Source organism: Apis mellifera, linkage group LG6 (genome assembly GCF_003254395.2).
Source record: "Apis mellifera strain DH4 linkage group LG6, Amel_HAv3.1, whole genome shotgun sequence".
In the NCBI taxonomy this organism is placed as follows: Eukaryota; Metazoa; Arthropoda; class Insecta; order Hymenoptera; family Apidae; genus Apis; species Apis mellifera.
Genome location: NC_037643.1, coordinates 9,365,322 through 9,379,536, shown reverse-complemented (window position 1 = coordinate 9,379,536; position 14,215 = coordinate 9,365,322). Strand labels below are relative to the sequence as shown.

Below are 14,215 nucleotides of genomic sequence, written 5' to 3'. Positions count from 1 at the left end.
CAAGATGGATAAACGTGTCCACAATTCAATCGAATCCACGTAAAAATCTCCTCTTTCTGACGCTTCTGCTTATTTCTCATTATTGATATATCGATTATATAGAATTTAAAATTCGTTGAAATTTTATTTTTTTATTATTGAATGTTGATCACTATTTCACAGTTTGTTTTTCTTAGATACACAATACGTGTAACAATTAACGTATAATTAAAGGTAATCGTTTTCACTGCCCGACGAAACGATATCACTTTAAAGAAACAGCTCGGTTTAAATAATAAAATGAATAAATTCGTGGGTTTTTTTTTCTTTCGCAGATAATTGGCTATCGATGAGACGGAGCAATATCGAGGAATATCGACAATGGAACGGCCACTTTTCACCGGGGCGACGAAAATAAATCGTGAAATTATCGCCTCTCGATGAAACGTTGCAATGGATTCGCGTGTATTTATATTACACGCTATCCAATACGCCAAGGCAGTAAGGTTTTTCCTCCGTTCTCCGGCAACCGGCATCGCTATTAACTCATCACATTTTTTACAAGGTGATATTACATTAATGAGTATAACGGTACCGCGTCGAGTACTATCCACGAAGCGGTCCCCTAGTTGGCGGCGGATGAGCAACCTTGCCTTCCACCACTATCCATATATATATACCGCTACCCTCTCGCGCTTCAACGTCGCCTCGCGACGTCTCCTCGTTATTTCCTTATTTCTTTATGCCACGAAATCCCGTCTAATCCTCCCCGAATAATTTCCTTAAAAGCTAGAAACATCTATAACTCTTTCCAATGCTTCTGTTGCACATTTATTTCTATTCCATTCCATAAAAACGTAGAAAATAAGAAGACAATAAGCCCTTCTTATCTCTCTATTCAGATTGAAAAAAATGTGGTATTCGAACACTTTTAATCTTCGATATTCCAATTACCTTCCCCCTCTTCCTTTCTATCCTTATCCGTGAGTGACAAAGAGAGTTCGCGAGAATTCCGGCTGCGGATCTAATATTGTTTATTTAATCGAATATCCGTCGGTGGCGCACAATCAAACGTCATTACGGGCGGGTGAATAGGAGAAGAGAAGGCGGGCGCCTCGTAATGGCGGAGGAGAGGGTTGCGAGGCATAGTGTTCCTCCGCCTGTGGTAATTGTATTTCCATGCTCGGCATAGGTCGGCAGCCAGTCTCCTTGTGCCGACTAACTGACTCACTGACTGACTGACTGACTGACTGACTGACTGAGAGTAGTTACCGATCGACTGCCACTGGGGAGAACGGACAATGAAAACCTTCTCGTTCTCTCTTCTCCTCGAAGGAGAAGGAAACTAGGAGAGGAGGGGGTGTGTTGGCCCCATTGTCGATCCTCCAACTCTCGTCTCGAGTCGAAACAATATCCGCAACGATATTGCACGGGCTCGATAATTCTCTGAGAGGGCGAGAAACGCGAGAATTGTTGCTTCACCCTCGCGGGTGAGCACGAGAGGGGGAGCACGAGAGATTGGTCGAAGGAAGTCGAGACGGCGGACGTTGTTACACACCTACGGCTGAATTCCGGAAGAAGGGGATGTAAACTGTTTATCGAGCCGGCGACAATGTCGTCAAGATAGTCGAGGGTGGAGCGCGGTCGAGGGTGTGTCGATTAAGGATCGATAATGACGTAGGTGGATTATCGAATTAATTTCGATTAAATTTTATTCCTCCTTAGAAGAAATATAATAAATATCGACGATGAAATTTCTCGAATTTCGAATCGAGGGGAAGTTTAATTTAAAGAGCGTGGAAAAACGCGGGGGAAACAAGTGAAATATTACCGCGTGCAATATCGCCGCTGAATACACCTTCGTAAGAATTTCTAATTTAAATTTGAAATATATCCTGGATACACACTCGATATTTCTCGAGTTACGCTTTAACCTCCCCGAGACTTATGCACTCCGCGTTCGAAATAATAAATATCTGAGCAAGCTAGTTCCTCCTCTATCGCTAGCCCATATAACGCGTCGGTACGCGGAAGAAAAAACAGTGGAAATCCGAAAAAGCCGGGAATAGGAAGGGAACCTAGGATGGGAGCGCACGAAAAAAGAAGAGAAAAAGGGAAAAAATACAAATTGCACGCACGCCGCAATTTGTTTCTCGTCGGTCGCTCTCCTCTCCGCCTTTCACGAGTACGGGCATCGTTAACGTGGAGCATAATGCCGGACCCGATGAGTCGAGGAGGATGAGGATGGAAAAGCAGGCGAGAGAGAAGGAGGAAAGGAGGAGGAGTGAGAGAGAGAGAGAGAGAGAGAGAAAGGGAGGACCTTAGGCGAGGACAGTCGACGAGACAATGCGAACGAAATGAATGAATACGCTGATGAATGCGTACAATAGGAGAGCAGAAGTGGCAGCAACCCTGACTAACACAATGGGGCGACAAAAAACTCGGCTCTTCTCCGTTCCAGCCAAGTCGTGTCGGACAGAGAGAGAGGGAGCGTGGGGCAATGGGTTAAGCGGGAGCGAGATGGGCGAACGGAGAGAAGGTGTAACGAACGAGCGACGGAAGAAAAGAGAGGAACGTTCGCTGGCCAACGAACCTGCATTATTTGTGGGAGAAGAAGCGCGACTGTTTCGCGCTGGCCGTTCGTTTTCGCCACGATGGTGGGCAGCCAAGGAGGGCTACGATTAAATTGCTTTCGATTGGCAGCGAAATTGTCCGGTCGAGGTGAAACGGCTCCAAAACCGCCTCGCTTTATTTACGCGAATTTTTGCACGCACGCGATTACACGGGAGAAGACGGCGGTGGCGCTGCTATCGGCGATGAAAAGATGGGACGAACCGTTCACTGTCATTAAACCCATCGACGCACCATCGCCATTTCTTTGAAACGTTTGCAACGCGTGTGTAAAACGTTGCGTTTTCTTTTTTTTTTTTTCCTCCTCCTTTGCAATTTATCGCGATTTACTTTCGTACTTGCAACTGGAAACGAGCATTGATTTTCGAAATTAATTTTCGTCGAACGAATTATAAATTCTTCTTTTTTTTTCTGGATGGAATAAGTAACTTTGTTACGAAGAAACAAGAACGTAAGAGATATTTCCTCTTCGCAGAACAAAATAATATTGGAGATTTTTAGAAATTTAAATTACGAAGAGTATAGAAACTTTAAAGTAATCAGGATATCTTTTCCACGTTAAAAATCACTCTTCGTACAAGTTTTCTCGCTTCCCGCGAGAAATTCCAAGTTTCCAAAAATCGAGAGGAAAAAAAAAGAGAGAGAGAGAAGAAAAGGGGAAAAAATTCCACGTTCGAGGAATACACGCGTGTCGTTAACACGATTCTCCTCACCTCTTTAACCCAAACATTCCAACACCGCGAATGGAAGAGATTCCGATTCGTACGTGAAATACCTTAACGCGTAACGATAATATTCGGATTCCCTGGAAGATCGATCGAATCGGTGGATTGGAGCGTTAAAAAAACGGAATCTCGGCCCTCTCGGGCCCGATTATATTCTCTCCTCTATCGAGAGTCGGATGTAAACGCGGTGAGAAAGCGACGATTTATAATCGGTCGTAAAGGACATCGTTGCCGTGGCACGGCGATTAACGTTTTATACCGGCCGCTCAGCTCGATTCAATGAAAGGGGACCTTCTTCGTGGCCATTACAATTCTGAACAAATAATGCGTGTGTCGCAACTGTATAATTATGAATACCATTCTCGGCCCGGTACCGTTACCGAAGATGGCCGTTTATGCCTTTCATAAAGATTCCCGGATTCGAGAGGCGCGCGCGTTGGAAAGAGACGGAACGAGAGAAAACGAGACGGGATAAGGGAGGGGTAGGGAGGGAGAGGGGCTCGCTCTCTCCAGCTTCAACGAAACTATTGTGTTGTTGTGGCGAGATTGTGCAACGAGCCTCGCTCGCCTCTTTCCTTCAGCCTTTAAACGCCCAACGACTAATGGAAAAACAGAAGGACGGAGAAGGATAGCGTTGGAAAGAGAGGGAGAGGGAAATTAGCGAGGCAGGCTGATAGAATATTAAACGCACGAGAACCTACTATTTATATTCCTTGGACGTAGCCTAATACGTCCATTTGTCTAGCAATTAAAACGAATGATTGATAATATCTGGATCCGCGACGTGTGCAGGGTTTTACGTCGGCCGTGAGGAGCAGGAAGTGGGTGAAAAGGATGCTCGGCTTGGATCACGCGATTGAAGAGAAGCGCGTTGGCCGGGAGCGGGAGAAGCAGCAGGAGGAGGAGGAGGAGGAGGATGATGCTCGGCTGATTGCCAGCCTCGGTTAAATAAAATAAAAGTTTCGTTTCTTCGGGTTGGACAAACGTGATCTGCATAGGTTGTTCGATCGCTCGTACGTGTCACGGGTGATTAAAAACCGTTTTTAATTAATGATTTTATCATTTTGATCGCTGCTCCAATGATATATAATTATCTGCTTTATCGCGAGAGTTTTATTTCGAGGAACACTCGGAATAATTACTATAAAAAGAACGTTTCTTTTTCTTTTCTTTTTTTTTTTTTTTTTTTTTGATAATAGTACTCTTTCTATTGCTCCCTCCCAGTTATTAACTTGGAAAGAACACGATCTTGAAAATTTTATTCATTCATCTCTCTATAATTCTCTCTCAAAAGTATATTATTTGTACATTTTCAATATTACAATTCCTTCGATTAATATAAACGAATGAGACATTCGTATCGCGCGCCACTTTTTTCCCTTCTTTCCCCCCTCTTTCCTATTCTCATCACGAGGACAGGTGCGTATCCCGGCTAAAAGCGGCGCCTATTATTCTCGCGGTGATCGTTTTGCATAATGCGCCGCCTCCCCCTCCCTCGTCCCATAATCTCTTAAATCGTCCTCGCCTTATTCAAGCGAGACGAATTTCGCGTGAGAGGCGAGGCCGCCCACGAGTTGGCGGGCGATGATTTAATAAATAATGAGGGGTTCACAAGCCCTCGCTCGAATCGGGCCAATCGAACGTTTTCAAAACCCCATGTCAAACCCGTCAATATTACACTCGCTCCACGTCTCCTCCCTCCTTCGTAATGCCGCGGAGGGCGACATTAGTTCCCGCTAATGGTACAACTTTAACAATTTGCATGAGATTATCGGTGAATCCTCCTCCCCCTTCCTCGTGCAAATAAACATCCTTTCGCACTCTCCCATCCGATCGTTCGATAACTTTGAATTTCCCGCCAATCTCTCGACGTATCCTTATTTGAAAAGTTTCAAAATTTCTTCGAAGTTTCTCAGAGTTTTTTTCTCTTTCTTTTTTGTATATCTTCTTACGGTTTGGAAATATATATCTTCTTTTTCTTTCTTTCTGGGTAATTTTCGCCAATGTGTAAGATTTTCAAATTGTGGGTCAGTTCAGTAGTCGAAGGAGATTGTTGATCCAAGGGTATATATATATATATATATATGTGTATATTTTACAGTGCAGAGTAGGAAATAGGTTTCGTGTCGCAAGAGAGTGATGAGAGAGAAGCGGCGAGCAAATGGAGTGGAAGGTGTAGAGCTTTTGTGGGAAGCGTTGTCGAAGTAAAGGTCTTCGTGTCAACAAAGGCCACTTCGGCCATTACACCGGCGATCCGTCAATGTTTGTCAATTAGTCTTCTGCCGCGAGATTCGCTCGTTTCGGTGACACACTTGTTGTATTTAACAGACGCGGCGTGTTGTGTTCGCGTTTCGATCCCGGTTCCGTGGACACGAAAATTGTGTGCACGATACTTGGAAACGAAGTTGGTTCAAACAATTTTGAACTCGCGTGAAGTGGTATTTTTATTTTTATTTTTTTCTCCTCCTCCTTCCTAGTAGTAGATATTCCCATGATTCTCTCGTATTCTTTCTTATCGGAGGTAGGAAGAAAAAAAAAGAAAAAAATTTTTTCGCAGACTTGAACAGACAACGCACAGTCGGTTACTTGGGTTAAGGTGTCGTCAAACCCAAAGGCGTTTGCTTAGAATGCGACAGGAAATGCCGTTCTCAGAAAAAACAATCTCTTAAGTACGGGTTTGAAAATGTTTTCTTAGAAAGTTATTGCTAAGACACTTTGTACCTTGTGTTTGTAGAATGTTATGTTGTTTGTTGTATGATGCAATTGAACCTCTCTAATGTACACTGTCGTTAGAACTAACTACTTTAAATCCTTGCGTTTAAAAAAAAAGAAAAAAAAAAAAGAAAAGAAAAAAAAAAGAAAAAAAATGGGAGGATGTAGTTTGTTCAATATTAGCCGTGTAGCTGGAATACTGGTTTCCAACCAGGGGAAAGCCATCGGGATTGTACAAAAGGAGGAAAGGAGACAGATTTACCAATCATTAAATTTGAAAAATATCTTTCTAACGAGATATGAATTTTTATACGGATTTTACGAGTAACTTCCATAATTCTCTGTAATAAGAAAACAAATAGAATGGATTGCAATTCTTTTTTTTTCTTCTTTTTTTTTTCTCTCCAATTTTTAACACTTTTAATACTTTCTATTACAGACCCGTGTAATTTTCTTTTTCCTTTTTTTTTCTTTTTCTTTTTTTTTTTTTTTCCTTTTTGGAAAATGTCCCGTTTAGCTTAATGATTTATCGTAAGAAGTTAATGGAATTTGATGAAGCCACATCTGGTTGACGAGTCGAAAGCGTAATTATGTATTGTACGGTACATAATAAAAGAGTGTAATCATTGCCTACTTCTTATCGGGGAAAGAAATAATATTCAACTAATGTTTTCAGCCTCCTTGACTTTCTAATCTCTTTCGACGCGATGCCTCGCTACACATTTTCCAAAATTCCGATGAAAATACACCGGACACGATATTTAAAAAAAAACGATATCACGTCTCTATGGAGCGAAACTCGCTTCTTCTCTGCCCGTACGAAAAAATTTCGAGATTTTTTCGTCGCAGAAAGAAAAAAAAAAAATCAATTTTCTCTTTGATGAAAAAAGAAAAAAGAAAAGGATCCGCTAAATAGAAGGAATCGAGGTCTCGGTCGATCGGTCGACACGATTTCATTATTGGTTATTAAGCATATATTAAAAGCCAGCCACTTGATATTGTAATTATCTCGGTTATAAATTGGTTGTCACTTTTTTCTCGCTTAAGGTCGCGCATGATGAATACGTGGATCATCGGGGTTCCGTTACACCTTCACCCCCCTTCAACATCCACTCCCCCACCGCCGATCCCGTCGGTACGGCTCACGGCTTTGCTCATTTCATGCGCCATATATTAGTCGATCTAAGAGAGAACGAACAACCTATCATATAGGAGTACAGTTAACTGAAACGTTCGGCTGTGTTAAAGCGCCCAAAGGTGTTACTTTCTTTCCCCTACCCCTACCGCAATTTTTAAGATCGTAGAAACGAAACGGTTCGTCAAATCGTGTACGTAGCTGTACGTTTTCTTTTTTTTTTTTTTTTTTAAGCAAGATTCGTAACTGGGACATTAATTCTGATATAAAACGGAGATTGGTTTTTCCCGCCAAGACATCGTCTTGACGTTTCCTTTTAATTGGAATATGATAAAAATTTATCATATCCTAGAAATTTGTATTTAAAAAAAAAAAAAGAAAAAGTAAGAAAGTAACTAACTCGTTGTTTTATTAACTGGACGGCTATATTATTAGACACGTTATGGATTGTCATTGATACGAAACGATATCTTGCCGATGTGTGTCATCACGCGTAATCTAAACGGAAGATAGGATCTGAGGAACGAGCTAGTCATTTTAGTTATTCACCTCGATCAATCCAATGATCGCCTGAGTATATTCTATCTGAAAAAAAACCTTTCGTGCAGTCATTACATTAAGTGCACTTGGGCTCTGTACTCCACGTGTACAACATTTATTGGTACTTAACTCGACTCAAACATCTCATGAATAATTATCTGTTTATTGTTCATTAAATAGAAGGAAAATAACAATGCTATCTGCCTCTCTCTCCCTCTCTCTCTCTCTTTCTCTTTCTCTTCAAGAAAAAGAGAAAAAAAACATCCAAATATTCTTCTCACAATCAGAGAAAATCACGCTTAAAATACGCATCCACATGGCCACTTTTACAACCAATCATCGTCGACGACCTTGCTTACTACAAGCTTAAACAAATTTCACATCTACCGACCAATGAGACAACGTGTTTTGGTCGCGTTTTCAATGGAATCGGAAGAGAGAGAGAGAGAAAGAGAAGAGAAAAGATTCGGTGGAATAATCGTTTCACGGCCACCGAACTTTCTCCCGTCTCAAATTTTCGTGCCCACTCGAGTCGTCGTATCCCGCCCGGATACTCTTTCGACGCGCCTTTTCTTTTCACTCTCCAACCTTCTTACCCCTCCCCTCTTCGCCGCCGCTCTTTTATTTCCCCCCCAATCGCTCGCTCGCTCGCGCGAGCGAGGGGAGAAGGGTTCGGCCTGACGGCGACTTAACGGCACACCGTTATGATAAGCTTAATGCACGGCTGTCCGTCCGTCTGCTACGTGCACGATCCGATCCGATCCGATCCGATCCGTGACGTAACAATAAAACATTGTTAACGCTGATTGCCCTGCGGTCGCTATACCGTTCGGAATTTCTTGCCGCGGCATGAAGCAGCGCAGCATGATAATGACGACGATGATGACGCCGTTCCGACCCGTCCGTCGAACGCGCGCAATTGAATCGCAATGAACAATGATACTAAATGCGTATTTTATTCCCGCTCTTTTATTCGAACGGATCCTCGAGCGCAAGAGTTGAAACTCTTTTCCGAGAATAATCACCTTCATCGAGAATAATAATGCTCGTTTAACCAACAGCTTCCAATTTCGTAAACTCTTTAAAAGAAAACGATGAAAATATATATATATTTGCAAAGGGGAGGTGGTTTAAAGAAAGAAGAAGGAATCTTGGAAACAGCATTTCCCTCAAATTCGATCCATTCGATTTCGTGGATAACGTTTCACGGTGTACCAGATCGATTTCGCTAGTAGCGTCGCGGATGTTACGGCCACCGCGGGGTAGTGGTGGGATTCCGCGAAACCATTGGAGCTCGATCGACAATGCGCCGCCGCAACGAGCGTATAACAAGGCTCGTTGAATACCACGCGGGGAAGTACGATGATATCACCACCACCACCACCAACCGCTATACTCGTAGTATCCGGGATAATCGTTATTGGCGATCCGACGTGTCTTCATCGATTCCGCTCCCTCGATCCGATTCCTCGAACCCGATTACACCAGTCTTCTTCGATCTTTGCCGATCGAAGAAGCGCTGCACCTGCGGCACAGCTCGAAATTCTTCTGTATTCCGCGATACTATACTACCTCCTCTCTTCTTCTGCTTTTGCTTTTTCTTCTTCCGCTTCGCGCACGCATCGAAATCGAATAATGGAACGATTGTTATCGCGGATAACAAGAGAAGAATGGCGGCCGCGCCGATTTCCTCCGTTTATCGAGAGCTTCCTCTTTTAACCCCTCTCCTTTCCTCTCTTCTCTCCTTGTAGTCGATTCCTCCTCGTGAACGTGAAACGAAAAAGGATCGCGTGGGACGGGCGGATCTCGAAGGAGCGGGAGGATCACCAGGAGGGTAGATTTAGGGAGGGAGGGGGTGGTGAGAAAGTAGAAATCGAGGGGAGGAGGGTAAAAAGGAGAGGGCAACAAAACGCGTGGAACACGGTTTGCCGGGACGCAAAACGAGGAGCAAGATAAGCCGGTGCCTCCATCAGGCTGCTATTTCTCCCGTGACAATAAAAATTATAGGCTATCTGGACTGGAAAACAACAGGTCGAGCGGGCTGCCTCCGGATCGTGGTTTGCATTCATTAAGCCTCGACACGCAAGCAGTGGCGGTTGATCTTCTCCTTCTCTCTCTCTCTTTCTCTTCTTTCCTCGTATTCTTCGCTCTTCCCCTCGATGCCCACACCACTTCTCTCTCTCTCTCTTTCCCTCCCTGTCCGATTTCCTCCTCGTCCCTCTCACTCCCTTTCTGTCCCTCATCCCCCTCGTCGTCGTTGCCCTCACGGGGCCAGGTACCCCATACGACGCCTCCCCTCTTCTCCTCTCTCCTTCCCCCCTCGCAACATCTTCGTGGCCGGTTGCCTGGCTCGCCTCTCTCGACTCGCCTCCAGACTCTCTCAACCTGCAGTTCCAGGTTGCATCGAACGCGACCACTACAACCGGCCGTCCATTACCACTTTACATATTACACATTATAAATTACCAGTCTCTCTCTCTCTTTCTCTCTTCCTCCCTCCCTCCCCCCTTTCTCTGTCCCTGGGATCTCTTCTCCTCCACGGTTCGTCTCACCCCACACGAGCGGCTGCATCGTTCCGTGGGCTGATTTTTTTTTTTTTTTTCCCCTCTTCTTTTTAGGGCCGAGGCATCCTTCCTCGCTCGTGGCCTCGCACGAAACACTCGTCAAATGTTTCGAAGGGCACCGGCTCTCGTTATCTCTTCCCCCCTGTCCGCAGGTAGACGAGAGCAATCGCGGAGAGAGAGAGATTGGAAAAGTTACTCTTTCTTCCTCCTCTTTTTTTTTTTTTTTATTTTCGATCTTCGATTTTCGATTCGTCTTCCACGATTTAATTATTCGTGTGTGCGTGTGTGTGCGTGTGTTTTTCAACGGATCGGTTAGAATATATTATAATGGAAATCTATTAAGAAAATAACACCTCGTTATCGTGGATCGGCCACCGGCTCAACTTCTTGGCTGCAACTTCTCCGCGCTCACGTCCCGATAGATCGATGTTTACAGATTTGTTGGCGAGAGAGAGAGAGAGAGAGGGGAGGGGGGAATGGAGTAACGTGTTGTTACGAACGGCTGAGCTATAATTTAGATAAACTGCAACGGGGACAACACGGTAGTCGCTCGATAAATCGGCCTTAATCTTTTGTAGTAATCCTCGCGAACGGAATCTCCAAGTTGAAGGACGTGATTAAAAAATAAGATTTTTCCCCACTTTTAAATTCCAAGAATTGAATAACTGTTATTATGAGTTACGAAGAATGGAGATCGAGTAGTTGAATTCGCAGGAATTGTCTCGTATCCTCCTCTTTGTTCCTGGCTGTTTGAAATCGTGACCGACATCCCGATCGCAGCCCAGAAATTCCGTGGGCCGATTAATTGTCACGGAAGCGGCGGTTCACGATCTTGTTTCGAAGAAAAAAAAAACCTTGAAGAAGCATTTACGAGATGCCCGCTTCGCGAAGATCCATCGAGGGGATGGATCTCCCTCACGTATTCGGCCAAAAAGCCAAGAAAGAAGCCTTATGCTCACGCTTATCGATATATCTGCAGTTTAATAAATGCGAGTAAAAACGTCGCTCTCTCTATCTCTCTCTCTATCTCTCTCTCTCTCTCTCTCTCTCTCTCTCTCTCTCTCGAAACCACGTGAACACGCATCGAGGAGATGTTTAAGAGGATCGACAATTATGGTCGACAGGCCATTACCACTTCGCTTATAACGTGTTTTAAATGAATCGTCGTCCGTGCCGCTTTTAACCGCTCGCCACCTAAAAACCTGTACAAAGTTACACACCGGCGAGAGTAACTCGTCATAACTCGCGTGACATCGTGTCGCTGCGTCGAAACGAAGACGAGGAGGAGGGGAGGAGAAGTAGCGGGTTCGTCCCCGCGTGAGAAAAAAGTATCGAGAGATACGCTCGAGATCGAGATTTCCCAATTTGCTTCCCCATTAAGTTAGTTTCACTCGCTCCATTGTCGGGGCTTCTACAATGTAGAATGGGGGATTTCTTGGGCCAAATTGCCGCGATTATGCTCGCCGTGGGGCGCCTAACCGCGTACCGGACCCATCCTCTCTCCTCTCTCCTTTTTGCTTTTCACTCGAGGCAACGCGATGTTTCACTCGAAAACGCGAAGTTAATGTTGCTGCGTTATTACGTTGGAATAATACGCGCGAGAAAAAAAAAATAATAATAATAATAAAGGAGAAAGAAGAAAGCGACATTATTCTCTCGAAGAGACCTTCTCTCTCTCCCGCTAAAAAAATATGCTAATACGAATTCCTCGAATCTCGAAATCCGAGTCCGGTTGATCTGCGAAATTTCGATTAATATTTTTGGAATTTGAAATAGGAGAATAGTCCTTTTTCAATTACCTGAAAAGAGGGAAAAAATTAACAGCTGTGCGAGATTTCAAAAATTTATTTCGAATTATATTATCAGAATCGATCGAACTACCATCCCAATCCACAATTTGGATTCTAGATAGCAAAATGGCGGAGGAAATCACGACGACGCAAGGCGAATCGGGATTTATTGGGAATAAGGGAGGAGGCGGTCCAACCACCCGCGATCCGCGGAGGACAGAATGGCCGGGCGACCTGTAACGCAGCCGTATAATTATACATAAAGTATCATTAAGTTGCCATAATTCTTGTGTTATTGCATTATTTAGCGGCGGCCCCCCGCTGGGGGGAGGGACGTGGAATCTTGGCCGGGTACAACCTCGCCGTTTTACATCTTTGTACACCACCGGCGTATATAGCTGGCTATTATAAGTATAATACACATGCCTCGCGTACTTTCCGCCCGTTCCACGCGAAAAAAGAGGCATGGCCCCCTCCTCCTCCCTTCCAACGAGCGGTGGAAACCGTGTACCGCGTGGCGTGATATAAGGGTCGACCCTCGACCACCGGCGAGAATCGTCCCGCGAGTAATTTTCTCGTCAAATATCAACAACAACGGAATTAATAATAATAAGAATAATAATAATAATATTATTGAACATCCGTCGAATCTATTATTCCATTTTGGTATGGCAGGTAGCCGGATAGGAATCGTCGTCACTCGTTCGAATCCTCGAGCGTGTTTACGACGCAGGTGTCGAGGCCCGCCTCGGCTAGATATCCCTGGCCGCGTAGATAGATACACGTTGGCCGGTCTCGCGCCGCTTGAATCCACGGGTTCTCTCGCAATACCGAGTGGACGTTTTGCTCGTCCCGTAGAGAACCGCGAGCTCGGTTAACTGACTGCGAATTAAAATTCCGGAATATAAGCGATTGCTTACGACGATTAATCGCACCCCTGCTGGTGCGCGCGGGCAGCGCGAGCGAGGGCCCAGGGCGGGAGACCACGACGCGAAGGCGCGACGATCCTTTATTTTTCGTATCGACGGGACGATTCTTGGAGCGTTTTCGAGCGGCCCTCGACACACATATATCGGCGCGTTTGCGGCGCATCGGGTTTCGATAAATCTTCCCCGTGTCTTTTACAGGAGGCGCACGGTCACGCAGCCGCACCGGCTCTCGAACCCACTCGATATAACGCAGGAGAAGAGGAGAAGAAGCACAAAGATCCATGGGGCCCCGGCTACCCGGTAATTCGTATCGGCGACAACCGTTTAACCGAGGGCGGAGATAGATCACGGCCCGATAGACGGCTTTTCGTCCTCGTCGTTGTCGCGTGTTCCCCCCTCCTCCCTCGCCCTCTTCGCTCTCCAATCGCACGCTCCGTCGTCGCATGGTCGTCTGGAGTTTCGTCGGAGTGCTCGTTTTAATACGCCCACGTAACGGTATTATACGGTGATTGTTGATACAGAGAGATTCTAGGGAGGGGGGGAGTCATTAAACGATAAGGGGACGATTCTTCGATAGTTGGTAGATCACAGAAAAATGGTTGAAAATGGAAAAGTACGTGTATACGAATTTCGATTGCTCGTTCGATTCTTTGATCGATCATCCGCGTGTATTTGGATGACTTGAACGAGGCCTCGTAATTTGCTCTAGAAACGAAATTAAATCGGCGGAATAAGAAGAAAAAGGAGCGCGATACCGTCGGGGAAGCTGGAATGCGGAGGTTTTAAATAAAGCCGGCGCGATACAATTTTAATTCGTCTAAATCATCGAGGCATAAGAGAAAGAAAGGAAAGAAGCGGAGGAGGAGGAGGAGGAGGAGAAAGAAAAAGAGGGAAGCGCTACGCGGCGATAAAAATGCGCCGCTACACGCGCACGACCGGCGCAACGGGAGAAACAAAAAGCGAGGAAGGATCGCGTCACGCGGGTACGCATGCGCCCGTGCTGCGAGCGTGTCTGGGGCGCATGCGTGGACGCTGCCGCGCATGCGCGGCGCCGCGCACCGCAAGAAAAGGAGGAGCCACGGCGTGGTTGCTCGCACAACGGGCGCGCGATTCCCCGCTACAAAAAGTACATTGCATTTATAAGTCATTTATTATGAATTACACGATGGTATATTTAAAATGGGAGGCATGTCTTGTACGTGGATATATG

The 14,215-nt window shown here is 45.2% G+C and overlaps 1 long non-coding RNA gene across 6 annotated transcripts in view; it reads left to right on the top strand.

The window, feature by feature from the left end:
• The window catches only part of LOC100576868, a 130,927-nt gene that overhangs the window by 76,829 nt on the left and 39,883 nt on the right, over positions 1–14,215 (top strand). For 3 of the 6 annotated variants that reach the window (XR_003304823.1, XR_003304820.1, XR_003304824.1), the window contains exons 2-3: positions 315–544; positions 13,204–13,305. The exons of 1 other annotated variant lie outside the window; for it this stretch is intronic. This is a non-coding gene — a long non-coding RNA (uncharacterized LOC100576868). The remainder of the gene's footprint in view (positions 1–314; positions 545–13,203; positions 13,306–14,215) is intronic. 2 more of the 6 variants (XR_003304821.1, XR_003304825.1) reach the window with 1 other exon arrangement.